At 33.2% G+C, this 13,108-nt stretch overlaps 1 long non-coding RNA gene across 1 annotated transcript; it reads right to left on the bottom strand.

Moving 5' to 3' along the window:
- Positions 1–9,435: 9,435 nt before the first annotated feature.
- LOC131019990 (uncharacterized) lies at positions 9,436–11,313 on the bottom strand. Its single transcript, XR_009100568.1, has 2 exons — positions 10,692–11,313; positions 9,436–9,714 (listed from the first exon to the last, which is right to left on the bottom strand). It is a non-coding gene; the product is annotated as an uncharacterized LOC131019990 (long non-coding RNA).
- Positions 11,314–13,108: the final 1,795 nt, after the last annotated feature.

Here is a 13,108-nt window from a genome sequence, read left to right as displayed (position 1 = left end):
TAAAATCGTTTCCTTTTCCCCTAAATATAAATATATATATATATATATATATATATATATATATATTTTCACTGTCCCTATTTTTCCCTCCTAATGAGATACCAAAAATCAATTATCAATGAAACTAACATTTATAAAAATGATCGTCTAGAATTATATAGGAGTATTAATTTTAACAAAGAAATTGGAGTGTGATGAAAATAAAAAGTAAAGTCTGTTATAGTGACTTGGTGGAAGTACGGTTTTAGGAATAAATGAGAAGGTTCCAGAATTTTTAATGAAGAGTGGTAAAATATACTCCGTTCGTCCCAACTTTTAGTATCCAATTGAGAATAGCACGAATTATAATATACTATAAAGTGATTGGATATATTATGAGTAGAATAAATATTTCAATTTTTATGTGAGTGTTAAAATAATTAATAAGAAATAAGAATTTTATTTATTTTTATTAAAAATAAAAATAAAGGATATTTAAACATAAAAATATGGATATTAAAAGCTAGATGGAGAGAGTACTATAATATGCACCTAATCAGACTTTGATTACTAATTTACTATATAGGCATTAATTACACCTTTTCCTAAACATGAAGTCATGAATAGATGCGCCGATGACTATTTAGTCATCACAGTGGGAGTGATGATTAATGACTTCCTAAATTTTCTACCATTATGTAACTTCTAACTAAAGACTATTCCCTTCGTCCACATTTTTTTTAAACGTTCAACAATTCTTTTTTTTTTTTTCTTATTTTTCGACTATATTTTACTGTTAATGATATTTTATTTAATTTTATTTTTAAATTTTTTAACACACTCAGTACAAATTAAAATAACATAATATTAATTATAATACCTTTAATTTTATCATTCTCAACACTAGGGAAGGCAACGGGCCAGATCTGGATTAGATCTCCATCAATACCAGATCCAAATCCGTTTCATTTTACCAGATTCAGATCCGGATCCAAATCCGCGGATCTGAAAATTTAGGATCCAGATCCAAATCCGTCTGATCCGTGTGTCCGCGGGTCCAGATCCATGGATCTACTATTTTTAAATTAAATTAAAAAAAAAAGTCACAAAATCAACAACATTTAATTTTCTTCATAAAAAATATTGCACAAAACAAAGTATTTTAATTTGTAATTCCAATTTTTGTATTATTTTAAATTTTTTATATATTTAATATTATTAATAAAATAAATATAAAAAATAAATAGTATATATTAAATAAAACGAAACCACGGGTCGGATCTGGGTCGGATCCAGAAATTTCAAGATCCAGATCCAGATCCGTTTTAAAAATTGAGATCCAGATTCGGATCCAGATCCGCAGGTCCAAAAAATTGAGATCCAGACCCAGAAACATGGATCTGGATCCACGGATCTGAACCGGGTCCAGGACCCATTGCCATCTCTACTCAACACACTCAATAATTTTATTTTAAAATTCGTGTCACTCTCTTTAATAAAATTTTAGTATATAATTGCAATTTAAATACCGAATAATACTCTTTAATAAAATTTTAGTACTCCCTCCGTCCCGCGAGTCTTGACACGTTTTCCTTTTTGGGCCGTCCCACGAATCTTGACACGTTTCCTTTTTGGGCAATAATTATTACCTTCTCTCTCCTACTTTATCACCTTTATTATATTATCTCTCCTACTTTATCACTTTTATTACCTTCTCTCTCCTACTTTATCAATTTTATACTTTATTAATTACACACTGCCGAACCCAAACGTGTCAAGACTCGCGGGACGGATGGAGTATATAATTGCAATTTAAATACCAAATAATACTCTTTCTATTTTTTGAGAATACCAAATAATATTCTTTTAGTTTCATATGATCGAAATCTTAAAGTTACTTTGTCATGTTTGATTCTCTTTTTACCATTGAAACAGATGAAGGAGCTACCTATTTGCAAAATATATATAAAGTTGGGTTGGGTTAATTGCCTATAAATATACGAATTATACTCAAATTTTGGTTTTTGACAAAATCTATTTTTTTGGTCAAAAAATACATGAATTTTTATATTTTTGGAATTTGACCGAAACCCAAAAGTTCGTCGGCTAATAAATTGATTGTCTGAATTCTGATGGGCAATCCGAAAGTACCGTTAGAAAGCATTTAATGTTATCTTTCTAATGATACTTATATTGGTGAGTTTTGATAATCGAAAGTGGTAAAAAAAATGGCATGAAAGTCGAGTCACGAAACTTTATATTTTTTCTTTTTTTCCGATTACCAAAACTCAACAATATAAGTATCATTGGAAAGACAACGTCAATAACTTTTCAACTGTTGTTCGCTAATATTTTCACCACGCCGCAAGTATACGGGTAGTTGTAATATATGGAAGCAAGGTCGTATTCCACAAGGATTGGTGAATTTAAACTTCTAAATATTATTAATAAGTTATTTTCAATCTATTTAGACAAACCAAAGATGAAGAGATATTGAGAACTAAAACAAAGCTAAATAAAGCAAGTAAATAAAATAACGATAAGATAAACTTAGTTAATAAATTGGGGAATGACTCGAATGAAAGTTATCCTAGGGACTAAATTTCGATGGATCGTAATGAACTTCAATCTAAAGCAATATTAATCTTGATATGGCCTACTTATCTAGGGCGATCTCCCCACTAGTTTTAGCCCCCTCTCGGACGACTAAAACAGTAGATTATGGGTCATAATTGCCGTCCCCGGTCAATTTCTAACCTATAACTCCCAAGAGCACAAAAGATCAACAAGCCCTCACCCAACTCTCAACCTCCCGGTTTATTGAGATGATATGTATCAAACTCCTAATCTATTGTAATTATCCTCTCCCGATTCAAATCACAAATTAGAAATGCACAAAAGGTGGCCAACCAATCATACAAGAGATAAATCTAGGACTTGAAAAGATAACAATAAGCACAATCAAGATATATATAGAACAAAGAAATCAATCCATTACAAATCCATCTAATCTAATCCCTAAGATAAGAGATTTTAGCCAAGCATATTCATAATAAAAGCAAATCTCAAGTCATAAGAAAACATAAATAAAGATATAGAGAGATAGAGATTCATAGACAAATCCTATAATCTTGATCTTCAATCATGTAGTCTTGATGAGCTCCTTTCCAAGTCTTCCCCTTCTTTCTTTGATTTTGGTGTTGTTCTTGTGTGTGGAAGAGAGAAAAAATGGTAGAGAATAGAGGCTAGGGTTTGGAAATGGAGTGTTGGGGAAGATGAAGTGGGTGTGTGTGGTGAATGAATTAGAAAAGAAGGGAAAAATGGAGTTTTGGGGCTAAAATCGCGTCTGGGGCCCACTTGGGGGAAGCCCCGCCCTTTTCCCGCGGTCACGGCCCGCGTCCGCGGCCTTCAAACGTGGGGGATGCTCAGGGGACCCGCGGTCCCGCCCCGCGGCCGCGGGTGGTGACCGCGGGTGTCTCCTGAGTCGGGGGCAGCTGACCCGCGGTCCCACCCCGCGGCCGCGGGTGGTGACCGCGGGCTACTGGGCGTTATGCGCAGTCCGCTCGTTTTGCTCCGTTCTCCCTCGTTCGGACTCGGATTTGATCGCCGTTTGCGCTCACGGATTCCTCTCGAGACGTACTTCAATATAATATCTTCAAAATCCTCCAATTAATCCTTGATATTTCCTGAAATTACTCCAAAACTACACCAAGACATCAAATCTTCATAAAACTCAACATTATGGTACAAACACGCATTGGCAAGCAAAATATGAAGGGAAATGACAACAAATCATGTGGAATTGAGGTACGAAAACCATGTTTGTCAACCCCCCCAAACTTAAAGCGTTGTTTGTCCCCAAACAACAAAGAGAAGAGAAATAAAAGATAACAAACATGTGAGAATGAATTGGTGTCATTTCAAGGGCTTCAACAATTTCAAAAATCTTTCAAAAGTGTATCACAAGTAGAAATGCATTCCAAAAAATCACAAGTGATGAAGAGTTCAATATTATGGCCTCCAAGCTTGAATCCTCACAAATGTGGATGTTTCAATGATGCACTCAACTCTCAAGTGTTTAGATTGGACGTGTTTGCACTCAAATTGAAACAATGTATACAATCTACCATAAGCTTGCCATTTATCCTAACTCTCTATACTTCAATGTGTTATAAATAATGATCAACAAGGGCTTTCATTGGGTTGTAATGAGGGCTCTTTGGTGAGGTGAGGTGTTTTTAGGCAAAGTGACTCATCCCACGATCAAATAATCATAATGAACAAATCGACTTTACTATTTCTCTTATCAAACATAAACCAAAATCCCTACATTTCATCTTTTCATCCTTAGTGATATCTATCATGGCTATGATTCAAAAGGCAAATCACTCCCCTTTATGCTCTTTTATTCACATTCATTTTCATTTCTTTTTCTTTTTGAGCTCATAGGGGATTAGTGATTTTCACACAATCAAAGCTTGATAAGCAATTTCAATCATTTCCCAAACTTTTTTCTTCATCAAAGCAACCACTAACACTCTAAGTTCTACCCCTTTATCATTGGTTCATTCAAAGAAAGCCTACAAGGCACAAAAGGGGTAAACTAGGATCATATGAGAATTTGGCACAATTGGGGTCAAGTGGCTAACAAAGATGGCCTTAAATCACTTCAATATTAACAACACATCTACTTTTATTTTCAAGAGAGGACTCATGGCAAGTTCTAGAGACCAACATACATGCTCAATCGATTTACACTCAAGAACAAAATGAGATTGTAATTGGATGACAATCAAGGGCTCAATTCTCACAAGCTCATTTTATTTGCAAGTTCTTGGAGGTAAAATATTTAGCTCATTTGTCACAAGTTCAAACTCTACATGCAAAATCAACAAGTGAAACACAACAATTTCTTTTCAAAAGCAACATTCATATCATAAGCCCAACACACATTTCATCCAACTCATGTGTTTCAACAATCAAGCTCAAAAATAAAAGACAAGGAAAAGCTAAAAAAAACATAGACAAAACTAATTATTGTAACATAACTAAACTAACTAAATAAATAAACAACGGATAAATGAGATAAGTAACCCATCTTCACCCTCCCCCCAAACTTATTTCACACAAAGGTGAAATAAGTTTGGATGAAGGAGAAAATGGTTACTTGTCTCGTACTCACAAACGAGGTGGAGGCTTAGGCGGTGGCCATTTCTCATCAAATTTGCATGCTCCATCCACCGCGACCCAAAAATAATGTGGCTTTGCAATTCTTGAGACATCCCGGGAGTCATGGTAATCTCGTTCACCATCTAGAGTACCACCACACTCAAACAATTCCTTATTAGACAAATCAAAGTGAAAATCAAAAGATGAAGATAAATAAAAGTGAAAGAAGCAAGCCTTCAAAGAATCGCCTATGTCGAGGTAAGGATCGACAAAATTTTTGACTTTGCATTCTTTACAGCTTGTGAAGTCTTCATCTTTTTGGAATTGTAGAGGTTGCATTGGAAAAGTTGGGCTGACTTCAAGGGATTTGGAGAATTGACCGTCATCTTCTTCATACTCTTCTTCAACTTCTTGAGGCTCTTCACTTAGCATTGGCATTGGTTCCTCATACAAGGTTCCATTTTGTAGGCTAATGGCCATGCACAAATCATCAATTCGCTTTTGATTTTCTATAGTGGTAGCCAAAGACCTTCTTTGCTCTTCTAGCATAACATCCGAGTTTGCTATACTTTTTTCTATCCAAGCTTGTGTAGCTATGAAGCATTGTAGAAGATCGTCTTTCGAATTCGATTTCTCCTCTTGATAGTATCGATTTCCCCCTTGGAAGCCTTCTTGAGTGGAATAAGAATTTTCATAATTCCAACTATTGAAATGGTCCTCATACTCCAATGGTGATTGCCACTCCATGGCATTGCACCCCATGTCATAATACTCACCATAGGAAGGTGTTGGTTGGAAGGCTTTTTGGATCATTGGTTGCCTACAATTTCTTTTGGCTTCCAAAACACGCAACTTAAGTTGCATCAACGCCAATTGTAGTTGGAGTTGCTCAACCAACTCATTCCTTCCATCATCCATTTTTGGTGCCGCTTTTACGGTTGTGGAGCAATTTTCTCTAACAAAAATAAATAAACATATAAATAAACAAACATAAAAACAATATCTAAATTAGATAAAAACAACTTTTCACAATATCAAAAGTAAAAATTCAACCAATCCCCGGCAACGGCGCCAAAAACTTGTTCGCTAATATTTTCACCACGCCGCAAGTATACGGGTAGTTGTAATATATGGAAGCAAGGTCGTATTCCACAAGGATTGGTGAATTTAAACTTCTAAATATTATTAATAAGTTATTTTCAATCTATTTAGACAAACCAAAGATGAAGAGATATTGAGAACTAAAACAAAGCTAAATAAAGCAAGTAAATAAAATAACGATAAGATAAACTTAGTTAATAAATTGGGGAATGACTCGAATGAAAGTTATCCTAGGGACTAAATTTCGATGGATCGTAATGAACTTCAATCTAAAGCAATATTAATCTTGATATGGCCTACTTATCTAGGGCGATCTCCCCACTAGTTTTAGCCCCCTCTCGGACGACTAAAACAGTAGATTATGGGTCATAATTGCCGTCCCCGGTCAATTTCTAACCTATAACTCCCAAGAGCACAAAAGATCAACAAGCCCTCACCCAACTCTCAACCTCCCGGTTTATTGAGATGATATGTATCAAACTCCTAATCTATTGTAATTATCCTCTCCCGATTCAAATCACAAATTAGAAATGCACAAAAGGTGGCCAACCAATCATACAAGAGATAAATCTAGGACTTGAAAAGATAACAATAAGCACAATCAAGATATATATAGAACAAAGAAATCAATCCATTACAAATCCATCTAATCTAATCCCTAAGATAAGAGATTTTAGCCAAGCATATTCATAATAAAAGCAAATCTCAAGTCATAAGAAAACATAAATAAAGATATAGAGAGATAGAGATTCATAGACAAATCCTATAATCTTGATCTTCAATCATGTAGTCTTGATGAGCTCCTTTCCAAGTCTTCCCCTTCTTTCTTTGATTTTGGTGTTGTTCTTGTGTGTGGAAGAGAGAAAAAATGGTAGAGAATAGAGGCTAGGGTTTGGAAATGGAGTGTTGGGGAAGATGAAGTGGGTGTGTGTGGTGAATGAATTAGAAAAGAAGGGAAAAATGGAGTTTTGGGGCTAAAATCGCGTCTGGGGCCCACTTGGGGGAAGCCCCGCCCTTTTCCCGCGGTCACGGCCCGCGTCCGCGGCCTTCAAACGTGGGGGATGCTCAGGGGACCCGCGGTCCCGCCCCGCGGCCGCGGGTGGTGACCGCGGGTGTCTCCTGAGTCGGGGGCAGCTGACCCGCGGTCCCACCCCGCGGCCGCGGGTGGTGACCGCGGGCTACTGGGCGTTATGCGCAGTCCGCTCGTTTTGCTCCGTTCTCCCTCGTTCGGACTCGGATTTGATCGCCGTTTGCGCTCACGGATTCCTCTCGAGACGTACTTCAATATAATATCTTCAAAATCCTCCAATTAATCCTTGATATTTCCTGAAATTACTCCAAAACTACACCAAGACATCAAATCTTCATAAAACTCAACATTATGGTACAAACACGCATTGGCAAGCAAAATATGAAGGGAAATGACAACAAATCATGTGGAATTGAGGTACGAAAACCATGTTTGTCAACTGTACATTCAGATTGGCCATCAAAATTTAGTCAATCAAGTTATTGACCAACAAACTTTTGGGGTCATGTCAAATTCCAAAAAATTAAAAGTTTGTGTATTTATAGGCAATTAACCCTATAAAGTTTAAGGGATTAGTGATTAATTTTATAAAAGTTTTCAGTTTACCCAGAGGAAAAAATGTCGGTACATGTTGGCAATTTTAATTTATGAAATAGTTAGAGAATTCAAACAAAAATTAAGATTTGTAGCAAAATTAGCGCTATATATATATAATTAAGCTAAATAATATTATCTAGCTACCAGCTGATCCAAACAATAAGCTGTTGTATATATATGATCCCCAATAAGAGCATTGCTTTGCGCCACATGAAGAACATCACGCAAATCATCCGGTAGGAACAAACGGTCCTGACATGAATCGAGCGGCAATTTGGCTGCATTCCTTGCTGCATAACTTATGCTAACATGGCATTACATGAAGGTCCACTGCATTTCGTCATTGCCATTCTTATTTTCTCTTTAGACCATCTCTTCTCACCCAGCTTCTAATTGGAAACTCACCTTCATTAAAGAGTTTTTCTGAGGGGAGGGGTTTGGAGATTTGAACCCTAAATATCTCTACTAATAAATTAAGGGTTATTAATGCATAAATATATTAACTTTAGTTTTTAATACAAACTTCAAAAAGTATTAGTAAAATACACAAATTTATTAATCAGAGTAATTTTAATGTGAATTTTATTTTTGATCAAATTAAAGTTGGTTAAAATTAATTAACTTTGAAATTAACTTCGAAATTAATTAATTATACGAATTAAACTCAAATATAACTCTAATTTCAATCTATCGATTGGGCAACACTATTGGCATTGTATAGGATTCGCAATTGACTTCAACCTCTATATCTCAACTTGATATCTGTCCAGTTTGAACAGAAAAATATTTATTTTTTTAAAGGAACAATGACATTGACATGATGTGTCCACGATGTCGGTTTTTGTAAACGTCCAATTTGTCTACATCAGTTCAACTTGGGTGAAAATTGAATTTGTGTTTAAAAGTAAAAATAGTCAAGTCAAATATGCAAAGTAAATGACTCCACTGATCTTGCAAGTTTGGATTATATATGTTTAGACAAGTTGCTAGCTAGCTACCAAAACTAATTATTTCTCGAATTTTTTAAAACATATTAGAATTTTGAACATTCTTATAATTAGGTTAATTTACTATGAACATGGATTTTCTATGTCTCTAGAAGCTGCAATTTATCGAATTTACTTAAAAAAAACCGTATTTAAAATGAGTTTATACTTAGAAGTTTACTGCCATTTAGAATTTGATACTCCCTTCGTCCACCAATTTTTATCCTAATTTACTATTTTGGTTCGTCCACTAATTCGTGCCCTACTATTTTCTTAACAAATAAATCATTTTTTCTTAAAGGTTGTGTTCTTTTCTCCACTCAATAAATAAATAATAGTACATTTAAAAAAAAAAAATTGTGCCCCAATCCCCTATAATACGAATTGGTGGACGGAGGAAGTACTGTTTATATTTATTTGTATGTTTGGGCGGAATTGCAAAAAAATATGGTCAAAAGTATCTTTATTTATTTACTCTCCCACAACTTGACATCACTATTCCCGGAACTTTCTTCGTACCTAACCCCTAAATCTCATCTATAAATGCATTACTTTTCACACGTCTAATTTGTCACGATTAAGTCAGTGGTAATAATATACTAATATAGGGGGAAAAAATGAAATTCCCGTTTACACACTGTGTAGTCTTCTTCTTGATGGGATTCTTGCTAATGCACAATCACTTGGCTCTTTCAATGCACAGTCCTTATGTAAGGAACGAAAGAAGGCTTAGGATCTCTCTGCAGCAGCAGCCACCGCAACCAGCCGCCGCCAGGGAGCGTCGCCAGGAAGCGCCACCGTCTCCACCGCGGGCGCCTGGGGCGCCACCCACTCCATGCAGAATATGTTAAGCTTTTCCAAAAGGGTAATTTTAAACATAGCCCCCAATTTTCTCATTATAACCCCTTATTTTAAAAAATAATAAAAAACAATTATAATTGTACAATTTTATCCTTATAGCCCTTAAATTAAATTTTCAATATTAGTCCCTAAATCTTAAGGAAAAATGCGTAGAAAATAGAGTTTGCAGAAAGAAAAAAAAAATAATAAAGAAAAAGAAAATTCACGTTTTCTATTCAACAAAGCACGACTCAAAAAACTGTTTGCCCCAAATTTTATTATTGAATTTGTGGGGTTTTCAGTAGATGTAGATATAAATTTTATTCTTGAATTTTGTGAGGATATGCAGGTCGATAACCTCGATAATTTCTTGTCTCCAGGTACGAGGGGCCATTGCACAAATCTCATCCCTCACCTCTCCCATCAATTCCACTACACAGCTAATTCTTGTTGTCTCACCGATTCAATGATGTCGTCCCAGAAGGCCTTCTCCATTGTCTCTTTTATATGCAATTATGAGATATTTCAGAAACAATTGAGCAAATTGTGTAACTAGTATCAAGTAAGTATCATACGAAACAAGCCATAAACCATGATTTGATCTTCGCCAGCATCACTGAAGCTATCAATGAAAGATGACATTGAACTTTATTCTTCCTTATGTTGATGTTCTTCTTCGTTCATTTATGCAAGATTGACGTTTCTTCTGCAAGAATTATGTTCTTAAAATTTTGAGTTGGGGCTATACTGATGAAGTTATTAGGGTTATTTATCAGTATTTTTAATATCAGATCAAGATGGGGGCTATATGATTTATCTGTGAATGATTATACATATTATTCTTTCAAATTAAATTTTATACACTTATAATTTATTATAAATTCTAAATGGGGGCTATAAGGGGTAAAATAGTATAATCATATTATTTTTAGTATTTTTTTTAAATAAGGGGTTATAGTGAGAAAATTGGGGGCTGTGTTTAAAATTACCCTTTCCAAAATAATGTTATAGAAATTAATGTTGGGTGTGTATGATGTAATTTCTTTTTTATTTTTTGACCAAAGTGTATGATGTAATTTCTATTATGCGTTTCAAATACATCATATATAATTAAATTAAGTTATTGTTGTTTCTATGAAGGAAATTGGAATAAGTTAATTAATCCACTTTTTGATGAATAATCGGTACGGTTCGATTCTCATCTTTAATTTAATTGTTTTTTTTTTATAGTTCTTATAATTTCTGCATTTAGCTTCGTTGTCTCGAAGCTCAAGGTAAAGAAAATGAACAAATTCCTTTAAAATTAATATGGCTTCCCTAATAACATAGATACATATAGTTTGATGTATCATTAGAAGCTGATTTAGTAATATTAATTATATATCATTCTTTTGAACATATATACTAGTTTCATTCACACTAAATATTTTAATATCAATTCAACTTTTGTCAATATTACATGGTCAACTTAAGTTGGCCATTGAAAATTTTATCTAATTATTAAGTAAATAACGAAAGCAGGCACAGACAATCGTCTAAGACATTTTTCAACAACGGCGCCAAAATTTGATTCAATTAAAAAATAAGTGAATTAACTCTCAATCATACAATTGTAATGCAATAAGCTAATCTAATCATATTAACATACCAAAACTTTGATGAAAATGTTTATATTTCTTTTCTTAATTTCTTTGCCAGTTCTCACTTAGGTAATTTAGGGGATGGCTGGTATGCAGGAATGGAATGGGAATGGAATGGTGATTCCTGCATCCATTCCCAATCTTATGGCTGGTACAGTCCTTGTGGTGGGAATCGTCATTCCCGATGGAATATGATATTGCTAAAAAATAAAAGTTTATTTATTTTAATTAAATAATACTAATAATAAATAATAATAAAAATTAATAATAAAAAAATTCAAAAAATAATAAAAAGAAATAAATAAAAAAATAACAAATAAAAAGATATATAAATTAATGATAAAATAATATAATAATAATAATAAAATGTAACAATTAAAATTATAAAATAATGATAAATAATATAATAATAAAATAATAAAATAATAATAATAATAATAATAATAATAAATTTAACAAGTAATAATTTATAATAATAATAATAATATTATTATTGTGAGATTACTCAAAAATAAATAGGTTGATTTAGGGGGAAGGAAAGAAGAAGAAAAGAGAAGAAGTAAGAAGAAGAAGAGGAAAGAGGAAGGGAAAAAGAAAAAAGAGGAGGAGAGAAGAGATAAAAAAAGGGATAGTAACAAAGAAGAAGAAGAGGAGAGAAGAAATAAGCAGAATAGAAGAAAAAAGGCAAAAAATAGAATAAATAAATAAATAATAATAAAATGTAACAAATAATAATAAAATAATGATAAATAATAATAATAATAATAATAATAATAATATTTAATTTAAAATAAATAAATATTTATTTTTGAGTAATCTCACAATAATAATAATATTATTATTATTATTATTAAATAATAATTGTAAAAAATAAAATAATTATTATTATTAATATTATATAATAAAATGTACTAATAATAATAATAATAATAATAATAATAATATTATTATTATTATTATTATTATGTTAATTTTATTTCATTCCTATCCATTCATTCCTTGTAAGTACCAACCATGGGAATACTACATTTCATTCCATTCCATTCCCACTGTCATTCCATTTCCTTCTAATTTCATTCCTGCATACCAGCCATCCCCTTAATTGTTTAGTTGATTAATAACATACCAAACTTTGATTAAAATGTTTAGATTTCTTTTCTGTTTTATGTCTGTACCATAAACTAGGTATCATATTGCATTACAATTAGAGGCAAATATTAAAATAGCCATTTTGCTTAACAAAAGGTTAATTGTATCCATCAAAATAATAATGTATTAATTGTAAACACTCTTACTGATGAGGAGTAATATATGCGGAGCAGAGGAACGAACTAGGACAGAGGAATGACCTTCGCCAGAGAAATCACCAAAGACAGAAGGGTGATTTGTCCACGCGCCAGAGCAGAGGAATCGCCCGCCTACGGGCAAAATTACTACTATGCCCCTGACCACGCGGGGAGCATGTCCTCAGGAATGAAATTACTATTTTACCCCTATCTTGTATCCTATAAATACACCATGCATTCCCTCATGTAAACTACGTGCTCTTTACTCAATACTACGGCAAACTTATTCTCTCAGCAATTCAGCTATTTCTCTCAACTTTTACGCTCAAACACTAGGTAAAACTCGTAACTTAGAATTAGGTGTTGATAAGATACTTTATCACTTACCAAAATACCTTTTTATTATTTAATTTAATTTTTTTTCAATATTTAAAAATATTAGATTTGTATTAAATTATAAAATTGAAATTAAAAAAAATT

The sequence above is a fragment of the Salvia miltiorrhiza genome, chromosome 4 (assembly GCF_028751815.1).
Source record: "Salvia miltiorrhiza cultivar Shanhuang (shh) chromosome 4, IMPLAD_Smil_shh, whole genome shotgun sequence".
NCBI lineage: Eukaryota > Viridiplantae > Streptophyta > Magnoliopsida > Lamiales > Lamiaceae > Salvia > Salvia miltiorrhiza.
The sequence above is the reverse complement of the archived record's forward strand: the minus strand, read 5'-3'. Positions and strand labels throughout refer to the sequence as shown.